Source organism: Triturus cristatus, chromosome 3_1 (assembly GCF_964204655.1).
Source record: "Triturus cristatus chromosome 3_1, aTriCri1.1, whole genome shotgun sequence".
NCBI classification, from domain to species: domain Eukaryota; kingdom Metazoa; phylum Chordata; class Amphibia; order Caudata; family Salamandridae; genus Triturus; species Triturus cristatus.
In genome coordinates this window covers 524,322,325-524,337,042 of record NC_140583.1, presented here as the reverse complement: position 1 = coordinate 524,337,042, position 14,718 = coordinate 524,322,325, and positions in this window count along the sequence as shown.

Below are 14,718 nucleotides of genomic sequence, written 5' to 3'. Positions count from 1 at the left end.
GTATATATACACACTTAAAAAACCATAGGTTTCAGGCACGTTATAGTTAGGAATTAGCATTTAAAAAACCTTAGATATTCACAGAAAAAAACTATAGGTTTCAGGGGTGTTATAGTTAGCTGGACATTTCACTCGTACAAAACCATTGAAATTTCACCGTTATAGTTAGTTCAGGTAACTATAACTCGCGCGCCCGCAATGCACTGCTGATGATGTCACATATTACATCACTCATGACATGGTCAGTGACATCACTGATGACATCTCAAATGACATCACTGATGACATCACTGATGACATCACTGATGACATCATCCAGTGAATGTGTGTCTTTCTGAAAATCAAATATTTTTTATATATGTATATTTCAAGGTCGATGGAAGAATAAATGGGTAAATAAGTGTCTAAATGGATGTTGTTTTTTGTAAAATTGTTTGTATAACTGACTTATTAAGTGTATCTTAGTGAATACATGGGTTAGCGAGTAATCTTTAAATCTGTAAATATCTGTATCAGTCTCTCACTTTGTGTATAAATGGCTGCATGGGTTGGTGAGTAGCTACATGAGTGTCTATATGGTTTATTAGTTGATTTTTTGAGTATCAGTATGAGTGTGTGAGTGTCTGTATGGTTCGGTGGGGGTATTACTTAGCGCATAGATGCATGAATGAGTGTCTCACTGTTTGTATGTGTTGAAGACAGCATGTGTGCAGGACTGTATGGGTGGATGAGTGTGTGTATGGGTGTGTTAGTGAGTGAATGACTGTCTCAATAGTGTCTTTATGAGTAACTACATATGTTTTAAACTAGTATATGTGAGTATTGGTGTATATAAGTGAGTATATGTGAGAGTGAGAGATTGGAAGAGTTCCTGTATAAATAATTATGTGTTTCTATAAGTGATTGTTTAAGAGAGTAATTATGTGTACATTTCTGTACCAGTAAGTGTAGTGGTGTGTGTATAACTGTATATGAAAGTAAATGGATGTTTGATTCTTTATTAGCATGAGTGACTATGTGTGTGAGTAACTATGAATGAGTGGCGGTGTGTAACAGGATGTATAGGTGTATGAGTTCATATGAAGAGTGAGTACAGGTATGAGTGACTATATAGGACTGTTGGTGAATGAGTGGATGTGTATCTAGATATTGGAATTACTGAATAGGTTATTGTAACTGGCATTGGTATGTCCATTTTATTGAAAATTTAGTTTCTATTTTTGAATGTGTGAATCAAAGGTTATATTAGGGTGAGAGGAGGTCTGCCACTCTATCACAAGGATGATGTCATCAGTGATGTCATCAGTGATGTCATTTGAGATGTCATCAGTGATGTCACTGACCATGTCATGAGTGATGTAATATGTGACGCCATCAGCAGTGCATTGCGGGCGCGAGAGTTATAGTTAGCTGAACTAACTATAACGGTGGAATTTCAATGGTTTTGTACGAGTGAAATGTCCAGCTAACTATAACACCCCTGAAACCTAGGGTTTTTTCTGTGAATTTCTAAGATTTTTAAAATGCTAATTCCTAACTATAACGTGCCTGAAACCTATGGTTTTTTAAGTGAATTTCAAAGGTTTTTTAAATGCTAATTTCTAACTTTAGTGTAACTGAAACCTATGGTGTTTTAAGTGAATTTCAAAGCTTTTTTAAATGCTAGTTTCTAACTATGCCTACAGAGGTAGGACACATGAAGAAAGAAGAAAAAACACACAGAAAGAAGAAAATGAAATGCAGAAAGAAGCAACAGAAGTCCTCAAACACGAAGAAAAGTGCAGAAAGAAGGAAGACATGCAGAAAGAGCAAACAGAGGAGCAGAAAGAGTCTTTGTTGCAAAATCATCCTGTACCCTCAACTTTTTCAGATGGGTACTGGTGGTAACTGACTCTGACTAACCAGTCCTAGAGCCAGTGCTATGCTAAAAGACACTTAGAATACAGTTAAAACACCTAAATACACTAGGGAACACTATGCGTTGGGGTACCCCTATTATTAGCATGACCTCCTCTGTAAGCCCCAAGTATATAATAGGGCAGGGGGATTAAAACTACCTCTAAAAACGCGCCACAGGGTGTGTTTGCACACTGGTGAAGGGAGGTGGGGGCTGAGCTGACGTGTGCAAACACGCCCTGTGGCCGTTTTATTTTGGGGGATAAAGTCCCCTTGAATCCTGAGTGTCCCTTGGTTACAACTAGCCCATCAGGTATATCTAGTCAGCACCACAGAGCTGCGTTGCAGAGCAAATGGGCACGGCCTGGACAACCTCTCTGCAATGCAGAACAGTGGCGCTTACTGGAAGCACCTGGTGGACTAGCTGGCCCCCATGGGCCCTCAGGATTGAAGGGGAATTATTTCCCCAACTTAAAATGTGGCATAGGGCGTGTTTACACACGTCACCTCAGGCCCAGTCCGCTCCCTTCCCCACTGTGTAAACACGCCCTGTGGCCGTTTTAAGTTGGGAGATTAACTCCCCTTGATTCCTGGGGGTCCCTAGGGCCAAATTAACCCACTAGGTACGTCCAGTAAGCACCATTGCAGAGAGGTGTAAAAAGGGGCACAGCCTGCACCACCTCTCTGCAACGCAGCGCAGTGGCGCTGACTGGAAGCACCTGGTGGGCTATTTGGCCCCCAGGGTCCCTTAGGATTGAAGGAGAATTATTTCCCCAACTTAAAATGTGCGACAGGGCGTGTTTGCACACGTCACCTCAGGCCCCGTCCCCTCCCTTCACCACTGTGTAAACGAGCCCTGTGGCCGTTCTAAGTTGAGAGATTAAGTCCCCTTGAATCCTAAGGGTCCCTAGGGTCAAACTAGCCCACTAGGTACCTCCAGTAAGCGCCACAGAGCTGCGTTCCAGAAAGGTGTAAAAAGGGGCGTGGCCTCTGAACACCTGTCTGCAACACAGCTCCCTGGCGCATACTGGAGATACCTGTTGGTCTAGTTGGCCCTCAGTATTAAAAGAGAGTTAATCCCCCAAATTAAAACGCGCCACGGGGCATGTTTGCACAGTGGTGATCGAAGGGGGCGTGGCTTGAAGTGACATGTCTGCAAACACACCCTGTGGCGGTTTAAGTTGGGGAATTAATTCCTCCTCAATCCTGAGGGTCCCTGGGATAGAGCAGGTTTTCCTGCTCTCTCTTTCAAAATTCAAACCAAGTTTGCTATGGCAGGGCGGGAGCTGCGAGGCTCCCGCCCTGCCATAGCAAACTACAGTGTCCCAGGGGTGGGCACCCCGGAACACTGCAGGAGCCGGCCCTGGGGACTGGTCGTCCCCAGGGCCATGAAAGGCTCCAGGAGGGGGGCCACGCGTCCCCCTCCCACAATCTACAAAGCCCTGGGGGGTGGTTGTCCTCGGGGCTGGGGGGCGTGACAACCCCCCAATTTAAATATTTAGAGCCCCGGAGGTGGCGGTCCCCGGGGCTTGGGGGGACCTTTGAGCCCCCCACCCATATATTTATAAGCCCAGTAGGTGGCAGTCCCCGAGGTTCCCCGACATATTTTTTTAAATCCCCGGGGGTGGCAGTCCCCGGGTCTTGGGGGGGTCATTGAGCCCCCCACCCATTACTTTTAGAAGCCCATGTGGGGTGGCGGGCCACGGGGCTGGGGGGGCCTGAGAGCCCCCGGCACATAATTGAAAAAAAAGCCCCGGGGTGGTGGCGGCCCTCGTGGGCTGGGGGGCCCCTCTGGGCCCCCCTTTACATAAACAATATTGCCCCCAGGAATTGGCCCCCGGGGGGCTAATTACCAAGGAAGCGCGGAGATCCGCGCTTGTTTTTTTTTTATCGGCAGGATCCACGCACCCTGCGTGGATTTTCACGATTTTTTAGAAATAAAAGCAGGCCTAGGGGGTCAGGGTGTTTCTACCCTGCCCCCTTTTTGCGTTTTTTGCGAGTTTTTTTCTGCTTTCTTTTGCCTCGGTTCTACCGAGGCACAAGATGGCTGCCAACACTTCCTGGTTTGGAGTGTTGACATCCAATTAGCATTCAGCTTGTCATCAGGAGGGTGCGCGGATCCTGCGCGGCCATAGATATATATCTGATTTTAATTTTGATTTTCTCAGCAACTACTGAACGGATTTACACCATTTACTCTCTGAACCAAGGGCTACCTTTTTGCCAAATTTGGTGTAATTCTATTCAACAGTTAGGGCTGTAGCTGCGACTAAAGTTTCCTATGGAAAATTGCATGGGGAAAACATGTTTTGGGACCCCCTTTTTTCTCGGCCCCCGCTTGACGAATCACCCTGAGACTTACAGGATTGGAGCGGACCGGAGCGCCCCACCAGTTTTGAAAATTTCACGGTTTCGTCAACCAGCGCCAAAGTTATTAGGAATAGAATATTGTGAATTTCTTATGGAAAATAGGTCCTAACTATAACTATCTACTGGCGACCGCCAGTAGATAATATATATATAAATATATATATATACATTATCTACTGGCGGTCGCCAGTAGGTAGTTATAGTTAGGACCAAGTTTCCATAGGAAGAGCATTTTTTGTTTTGCTTATAACTTTGGCGTTGTTTGATGAATCTTCATGAAATTTGCCAAACTAATTCTTTGTTCATATCAGCTCCTATGTTGAAAGTTTGGGGGTGATTCGTCAAGGGGGAGCTGAGAAAAAAGGGGGTCCCAAAACATGTTTTCTCCATGTTAATTTCCATAGTAAACTTTAGACAAGGCTACAGGTCGAACGGGTGAACAGAATTAACCCAAATTTGGCAGGGAGAAGGGTCTTGGTCTAGAAAGCACGCCTTTGTTTATCTGGTGTAAATACGTTTAGTAGTTTTGGAGAGATATCGAAATTTACAGATTTCGATATTTGGGAATTCTGCCATCTGATTGGCTGAGGCGTTACGAGCACAAGCTTGCTGCTTATTGGCTGAGAGTGGTGCGAGCGGTTGCAACTAGGAAGTGCTGGAAGCTATTTTGTGATTCTGTTGAAAGGAGTAAGGGGGAAAAAGGGCAAAAAGAGTAGGAAACAGGAGGATAGGAGCACTGTAACCTCTGTGCAGGAGTGCGAAGCGAAGTAGTCACTCCTACCGGACTGAGAGTGCGGTGTTGCTCAGAGTGACATGGTGCTGAGATGAGATGCTGCTACACTCGGGTATGAAACCGAGAGCCTAAACCATGAGGTCATTGCTGTAAAGTGATGTGCTCTGGTGTTTGTAGCATACCTGTGGAAGTAGTGTTAGTAGGTGTTTATACCATACAGGGAGTGGGAAGCGAACTATTGACCTCTACCGTGCGTTTATACTATACCGGAAGTGGGAAGCAAAGTAGTCACGCCTACCGGTGTGAAGAGTCGGGGATCAAGCCAAGCTGATTGTTGTAAAATGATGGGCTGTGGGCGCTGTAGCATACTGGCCGCTGTAGTATAACTGTGTAAGTAGTGTTAGTATGCGTTTATACTATACAGGGAGTGGGAAGCGAACTACTCACCCCTACTGGTCTGCAGACTCGGGGATTAAACCGTGAGCTCATTGCTGTAAAGTGATGTGCTCTGGACGCTGTACCCTACCTATGGAAGCAGTGTTAGTTGATGTTTATACAATAGAGGGAGTGGGAAGCGAACTACTCACCCCTACCGGTCTCCAGACTCGTGGATGAAACCATGAGCTCATTGCTGTGAAGTCATGTGCTCTGTGTAGTATTCCAATGTAAGTCATAGTACAATGTTAGTATGTAGTGCTACTATAATGTAAGTATGTAATGTTAGAATGTAGGGCTGTCATGAGGGGAATCTTGGGGAGTTTGTACACGGTGCTGGAGAAGATGATTGCCTTGCTGTCTGATCCTGTTGGTGGCTGTTTAAGCTGTCTTCTTTTCCTGCAATAAATCAACTTATCGGATCCACTACTGTCTTCTTCTTCACTACATAAATTTGGCGACGAGCGGGAGAAGGTAAAAAGAAGGCAGCACACACCACGATTTTGAGTTTGCTTGCGTTCTGCTGAAGATCTGTTTTCTTGGTGAAGCTGTTTCTACTCATCCCAGGGTCGTCGGCTGATCGAACTATGTGATCCTACCTCTGGTAGGATTTATATGTTTTGATTTTGGGCTTCCTCTGCCTCTTCACTACACTCTGGTTGCTGTACTACACGTGTGCAAGTAGTGTTAGTATGCGTTTATACTAATTCTGTAGTTATGCATTAACCAATGCATCATGGCCCTATGGAGCGCCACCTCCCAGGCGCAGGTCATACAATGTCCCGGGGTGTGCCTCCGCGGGACATTTATGTTTTCTATTACAGGGCAGGAGCATTGCTTCCACTCTGTGATAGTAAATTCTTGTTTGCCTTGTTGAAGCGAGAGGAGGAAAACATCGTATCGCTTCAATAAAGCAAAAGTAAAAATGGAGGAAAAATAAATTAAGCGGGGTCTCATCCGTTCATTTAAATGAGCCCACTGATGGGTAATGTTCCGGGGCCAATCCTATTATTATACTGCGGGGTGTCTGCAGCACTGGGGACCTTAATCTCACATGTAAATTAGGTGCGGGAGGGCACAGAGACGTTTTGCACACTAGGGGTTCGACACCTCCCCGGGTATTGTTTACGAATTGTTTGGGGGGCTTCGAAGCCAACTCAAGACCGGGGATTGGCAACCTCCGGGGCTTTACTTAAATATGCAGGGTGGGCCTCGCCAGTCCTTGAAGCCTCGGTGGCCCTAGGCAGCGCCTTATTGGTTCTGAAATCACACGGGCAGTACTCATGGTGTTATAAAGTGATACTCATAGAACCCTTGCCGTTGTAGAATTACCCAGGCTTCATTTATGTAATAGTCTGTTGGTTTTTATTTGCTAGGTGCACCGCAAAATAAAAAATGTTTTTCCTCATAACCTACTATCAACCGCTGATTTTCAGAATAAACTACAGACAAGTGTTGTCAGAAGAAGAAGACCCATACACACACTTATTTATTGGTAAAATAATACCTTTTATTAAAATAACACAAATAAATGGAAAAGTAACTTTATTCGTAAAACATGAAAGAAGTGGGTGGGACTCCTCCGGAAGCAGCGTACAAAACCTGCAAGAGGAAAAAGAAACATAAGTATGTGTGCCATGTCCAAATGAACAAGCATTTGCAATGCAATAGGTCTCGCATTAACGCAAGTTTAAGCTATTGGCATTGTAAATGACAATGCCTTTTATTGATGTTTTAAAAACGAAAACAAAAAGAAAAGGCATTGTTATTTGCATTGTCAATAGCTCAAACTTGTGTAAATGCGAGACCTATTGCATTGCAAATGCTTGTTAATTGCGTGAAGGCCTACGACTAAACCCGGGTGTAGAGCTCACGGAGTGTACGTAGCGCTGCCTGCTTCGCGGTTTATGAAGTAGGCGTAGCAGGCAGCGCTACGCACACACCAGTGCGAAGCAGAGCTGCCCGTTACCCGCCACCCGCCCGCCCTCATTTTAAAATAATTTAAAGAATATTAAACTAAGTAAAATGCTTTACCTGCGGTGCGATAAGACCAGTGGATGACCCAATATACCCTTGAGGCAGTCTTGTATGTTCAATGATTCACAGCACCAATGGTTCATAACTGAGATGACAAGATAATTAATGTGTTCATACTTTGGATTTGTATAGGCAGTCCTATATGCTCGATTATGTACAGCTGTAACTTGTTGGTTTTAGAACGAAAAATATCCAACTAAGCATCATTACAAAACTATATATAAGGCTGGGTAAATCTCCTCGATCCCCTCAAAACTCCCACGGTGTACCACAATTGGACAGGACACTTATCTCTGAGAAGGATGCCCCTGTCAAACTTGTTGTTTTGATCTTTGACTTGACATAACTTTATTTAACAACCACAATTTATTTGCATTCTGCATTGTGTCTATGAATTTTAACCATTATTATGGCTAACGTTAAAGATCAAAGTTCCATCCAGACAATTCAGTTTAATTCTACATAAGATCATTCTTAGTATTATATATGAACAATGCAAATATTATAAATCACTTGCAGTATATGTTGGGACTCAAGACCTCCAATTAACAAAATATAGATAACTTCCCCTTTTAAAGATGGCCGACGTTTAACATCCTCCTTGTCTGACATACATCTTTTAGTCCGCTTTTGCTGTCTAATCAGCATAAAGAGGCTGGCTCACAACAAAAGTTGTTTCGCCGTTCGAGCATTGGAACCTGATTCACACTGCGATAGTAGACCTCAGGTAGGCTGCAAGCGTTATATCATTGACGGTAGAAGACTGAGTTGATTAAGTTGAGTATCTACTTTCTCCACACTAAATTACATGCTTTGATATCTACTTTGTAGATTAACACAGGGGCGTCTACACAACTATTCAAATACGTTTGATTAGAGAACTACGCAACTATTGGGCAACAATGGATCAGTGATTTAATGCCCCACGAGAATATCTATTGATTAAAGAAATTATCATTGATTTGAGGTATGTTTTTACTAAATTGCAAACCAGGCCTATAACACGTAATTCCCTGTACACTTTTAGAAATATTTCCAGCTCTTAGATTAAACCAGATGCCACTTAAGAAGAACTGCCTATAGTTAATATGTGCTCCCTAGTCCGTTATCACTGTTTATTCCGCAGCACAAAGTCTGCAAACACGCACACTGAAGTGGGTGTGCTGTACGCGGTAAAGCGTTACATATCCCAGACCAGACATCGGATATGCATTTTCTTTTTATATCTTTAAAGTACATCTGTGATGTCTACCACCTCGTATGTAATGCGTTTTTCATTCGGTTTTGTCACAAATATACTCAGAGGTTTATCCACAATTGATTTTACTTGCACATTTTATCTGATATGTCTAACTACGGGATTAGCTGAAAATGAAACATAAATCCTCAGCGATATTTTGACAATCTAAATCGCTGTAAGATTAAGACCTCACCAAATAAGCTATTTGGTAATCAACTCTTTCAAGGAAGCCATCAAAATAATTATGTGTCATACTTCCACACTACCACATATATTGATAGGATTGATATTTTGTGTGTTCTTATTACAGACGACCAACACCACAATATCTCTGAATGAACGAAAGGTAACAGTTGGAGTCTTTTATTGACATAAAGCCGAAACATCAAGGTAGATATTTTTCAGAAGGACAATAACGAATTGTATTTTTACACTGGCCGACTACACAAAGGCCTTATCCGCATAATTATTGATTTAGACAGATGTGAATAGAGATAACCAAAACAAGATATTGATAGTAAGAATACTTGATCATGTACATTATGATGCTCATCATGGCACAACCAATAACACACAATTAATAACGTGTAATAGTGATTGCTGCCAATAATTTGCATCTAAAACAGGCATTAATTGATAAAATCTCGGTTATGGGTGATGTTCTTTAAAACTCACTCAATGGGAATTAACCAAATATTGCATTAGCCGAAGAGAGCAAAAATACCAAATATTTAACATTGATTAAATAAAAAGATATAATCTGTTCCTGCAAATAATGTTTGTTCTCAATATAAATGAATTAAGTCTTGATAAATGTGAAGATTAATATTTGAGATTTGTGAATAAGAAATTGCTATATGTTTTTTAGGAGAAAGATTTTACTGTTTTGGGTGTTGATTTTTGAATTTTATTTTCTTAAGATATTTTTTCTATTCTACTAGGGGTCAACTGTTTAAATAAAATTGTCCTGAGGATGGTCTTACCAAAGAAAATCTAGAGACCGAAACGTCGACATTCACACTGTTTTCCAACATAATAATTGTATTCTCTGTGAAAAAGTGTTTGATAATTGTTAAAGTGAAGGCATGAAGAAATGAATTATTTCCTTCCAATGTAAAACTAATTGAAGTACCCTTTTGAAATTTGAACATAAATTTAACTTCCTACATATACACCTGTTTGCTTCTTTTCCTTCTTCTCCTTTTCTTTTGTTGATTGATTACATTTATGTGAATATGTGATGATTGATTCGCACTCTTTTTAACTACGATTCAGGCTAATTGATTTCATTTAGCAATAAAAAAGTGATCGCAAATAAAACTGTAGGTATATAATTAACCTACCTCCAATTAATAATCGAAATAACTCTAATTAAACTGTAGAATAAATCCCTTGAAGGCACCCTTCTACCCACTTACCTGCGGTGCGGCGTCCCGGGGCTCCCTCTTCCTCATTGACGGCAACTTCTTCTCACAAATGCGCATGCGCGGATGCCCGCGCATGCGCATTTATCGCGTGAAATGCACAAGCGCAGGTGTCCACGCATGCCCATTTATGAGAAGAAGTTGCAGTCAACGAGGAAGAGGGAGCCCCGGGATGCCGCACCGCAGGTAAGTCATTTTCTCTTATTTTTAAAATAGTTTAACTTATTTTAAAATGAGGGCGGGCGGGAGGCGGGCGGCATGTAGTGGGGCTATGCGGAGCTCGTTATGGATGCGCATTTCTTATCCAACGGCTTCGTAGCACCATGTCCCGCCTAACATCATATACATATAAGGTCGCGCCAGCTCCTAGTTTGGTATGCGACAGCTGTGCGGTACCAATACGCGTGTTACATCATCTACGTATAGGTTCGCGCCGGCTGCGCGTTCCGTATGCGACGAGTGCACGCTGCCACGTCCTGTATTACGTCATAGACGTATGGTATCGCGCCGGGTACGCCATTCCCTCATTTATTTTTTTATGTCTCAAAACTATATCTAAATAAGTTTAAAGTGTATGAGCAAGCGATAATCTAAAATATTGTCCACATTTATATATTTCTAACTGTAATAAACTTATATTATGGTAAATATATTTTCACAAAATCGCGTCGGGTGCGGCCTCCTTGCGCGCCATGTGCGTGCTTGCCATGTGACCTTACAAAAAAGCTTTTGATTGGTTCATAACATTTCCCATAGTAACAGTTGGAGGACCCCACCCATTTTAGTCATTCTCTCTACACCGTTTGATGAGAAACACCTCTTCTGCTTACAGAGCTTTTTTGAAAACTTTTTTGCTGTGTACACATATCTTATAGTACACACAACATGCAACGATCATCTCGATCAATAATCATGCTCTGTACAGTAGCCTTCCATGTGTGATAGCCATGCATCTGAAAAGTTACATCAAAAAACAAATGTGTGTTACACGATGCCCCTGGTGTGCGTGTGTGCGTATTATTGTGCTGCCTTTCGGTCTGGGTATTAGTGGCTCGAAGGGGTATCATCAGCCACCGGCAGAGTGCACATCCTAGATCACATGTGACAAACAGTAAAGCGTAATACGTAGATTGGTGTTGCACTATGCTCTGTTGTCAGGCTTTACCAGTATAGTAGTGTGTCATATGTGAGACTTTCAGATTCACGTTTGACATGCATTCCTTGACTGTAATGAGCGTTATCACTGTGTATGACGGAGCCTCACTGTTGATCCTTCCTCTATCTGAGCACATTCACATGTGTGCGCTTCACGATAGCAACACTTTCAATAATACCGCACACCATTGACATGCGTGTCTGCGCATATCCACAAGCTTGACAACGACATGTGATGTTGTCCATGCAATGTTTTCGGACAGCATCTCATTAGCGATAGTTGCAGTCCTCCCGGTACATGTTACATTAATGTAAATTGCGGATTGTGCGATGTCAAAACTGCAACAGGGACACACACATAAGTACACTTCCTGCCCAGGCAGGAACTGAACAACACCCAGGTCCCCGGAATAATTATTCACACGCCTACGCTGGCCTGACGTACGCAAGCCCAGCCCACTTTGCGTATGTATAAATAGGATAACGACAACGCCACATGTCCCAGTTCTTCCACACTGCTTCAGGTGATATGGCCGCATCCACCTCGCATATCACAATGCTCAATAAAAAAAAGGGATCCATGAGGTGTACATCATCCTGGCAATCAAAACTACATCTGAATTGTGAACCCTGCTGGCTGTCGTGTTTGGACACAAACGAATGACATCAGGCGAGCAGTGGGGCCTGCGTGCACAGGGTCTACAATTGAGCGCGGTGTGGCAGAAGGGATGGGGTGCATCAGCCTGGGTGCACATGTGCAAACAGGCAATGTTGCGGTGTGTAATGATGTGATTTCTGACCTCATTCAGTCACATCTCTCTCTCATTTTAAGGACCTGCTGGACCGTACTGTAGGCCTGAGCCAGCGGGCAGCGCTGCCCTACAGACACGTGGCATTGGCTTTTGGGGCACTGTAATGAGCTGATTACTAACTGTACATCCACACAGGCTTGCCCAACTGCATTGCACGCGCACATTATCCTTCTAGCATGCGCTCTGTTCCTTTGTATGTGAACGTTGGCATAATATACTATTATTTACCATTGTGTATTCTCGTGCACTCCAACTCCTCTTTGAACCACGATTACCACTAACAGTTGATAGATCGTACTTCAAGAAGGAAGGATGCACTCAACTGGTGTTCTCTCTTAAGCTTGAAATAAACCTTCATTTACCTTAAGAGATTTCCACCATTATATTATTTCTCCCTTTTCAGACACTGAGTTAGTTGCACGAAAAAGCTCGCAGCAGGTGCTCAACCAGTGCTGATGCTCTGGCCTTTCTGACGCCTTCCATTGTGGTATCAAGACACCGTCCCCGACCGGAGACCTGCCGTGCCATGCTGAGCGGCACCCTGGAGTTGGAGCTCACACAGGCATGTTGTTGGACACACCAGTTGTGGCAGGTGAGCAGTGAAGCCTCGGTGTGCAGGAGCTGCAATTGAGCACAGTGCGGGGGAAGGGGCTGGGGTACAGCAGCCTGGGTGCACAGGTGCAGACAATCGATATTGCTGTAGATAATATTATAATCTCTGGCCTCATTCATATCTCTGTTTCATTTGAAAGACTTGCTGGACCGCACTCTTTCTCGTGGACCCCAGCGTCCCAGACACACGGGTGATGGGAGGTGAACAGTGAGGGCTGGGTGCAGTAGGCCGACGCTCTGTCTCCTCCTCAAACTGTTCTTTTGACTCTCCCTCCCCTTCTCACTTCCACCCACTCACTCTCTAGCCCATTCTCACTTTCTTACTTTCATTCTGACTACCTTTCTTTTTAGGTCTCGCCTACGCAGTGCGCATGCACTGCATAGGAGACCTTTGGTCGTCGTGCAGCTCTTTTTACAAAGCACATACTCCTGCTTGTGGCAGCATACGGCTTGCGGGAGTGCGCAGCCACGTGCCAAAAGCACGAGTATGTGTTTTGAAAAAGAGCAGGATGCGTGATCACGCACCCGCTCATCGCCAGCGCACTCACTCAAGCGCCTCTGAGCACCACTTGCGTGCTTTTTTAAAATTTTCTTTTAACGTGCACGCGCGCACACAACCCCTGGGCTTGTTATTTCATTATATTTATTTTGACGTTTTTAGAGCGCCTATGTGGCACCTTACGAGAACTTCAGGGCACGTGCTGGTATTGCCTCTTTTCTGATGCCAGCCCATGAGCGCGGCTTAAGGCTGCCTCTGGTCTCATGCGGTGAGCCAATGGTGGTGAATTTTAGGGATAGGAACCTCATACTGTGAGCAGGAGCCAGTGTCACTGGGCAGGGGGCCTTGGGTCAAAGGGAAAGGAGCCTTTTGTGTCATGAGCCAGTGTCACTGGGCAGGGTGCCTTGGGTGAAAGGCCAAGGAGCCTTTTGTGTCGTGCAGAGGGCGCTTGCTTGAAACGTACAGTGCGCAGGGCTTTAAGTGGGCCGGGTCCCTCCGGGTCGTAGATAACCCTGGGCGTAGTGATGTCATCAGTGATGCACTGACCATGTCATGAGTGATGTAATATGTGATGTCATCACCAGTGCATTGCTGGCGCGCGAGTTATAGTTAGCTCAACTAACTATAACAGGCGAATTTCTCTGGTTTTATATGAGTCAAATGTCCAACTAACTATAACGTCCCTGAAACCTATGGTTTTTTCAGTGAATTTCTAAGGTTTTTTAAATGCTAACTCCTAACTATAACGTCTGTAAAACCTATGGTTTTTTCAGTGAATATATATATATATGTGTATGTGTGATGATTTGCTCCTGTTTCTCAGATTCGGTGTCCAAGGTCCATTGCCCTTTCGGATGAAATACAGCAGGGATCAGCTCTGTGTGGTAAACCATGTTTTATTTGAACTGATTCCTGTTGGACCAATAGCAAAGGCTTCCGTCTTTTCCCTTAACCTTTTCCACCACAGTCGAGAGCGGCAAAGAAAATTTACTTCTTTTTGCCTGACAGCCAAATACAATACATCCAGTTGACTCAGCAATCTGTCTCTGATAGACTGAGAAGAGAAATGCCTTCTTCACAAGTCTGATTCAGTCGTAAGTGCCACTCATTGCCTGTGAAACATTGTTGTCTGGAAAACACTGCTAAGTTCAGAGAAGTGTTTATTAAGTTTACAGTACAAAAGACCAGCCTGCAATCACTGTCCTCACCCTCGGTAAAAATCTCTTTCTGTTCCTTTTCGATGACCCCCAACTTTCCACGTTCCAAAAGCATAACATAATAACTTATAGTTGAAGATGCTTAACAAATACAATAACATAACATGTATCTGTATGTTGGTCTTGTAATTAGAGGCATAGAGTTACCATAAATACACTATCGTGAAAAGGAGAGAAACTACTGAGTTTTTGTATTCACATATTAACACACACACCCAGCAATCGAATCATTATACACAGGCATTACAGCATGCAACTAATGCACCTCCCTTATCCCATATTTGTACT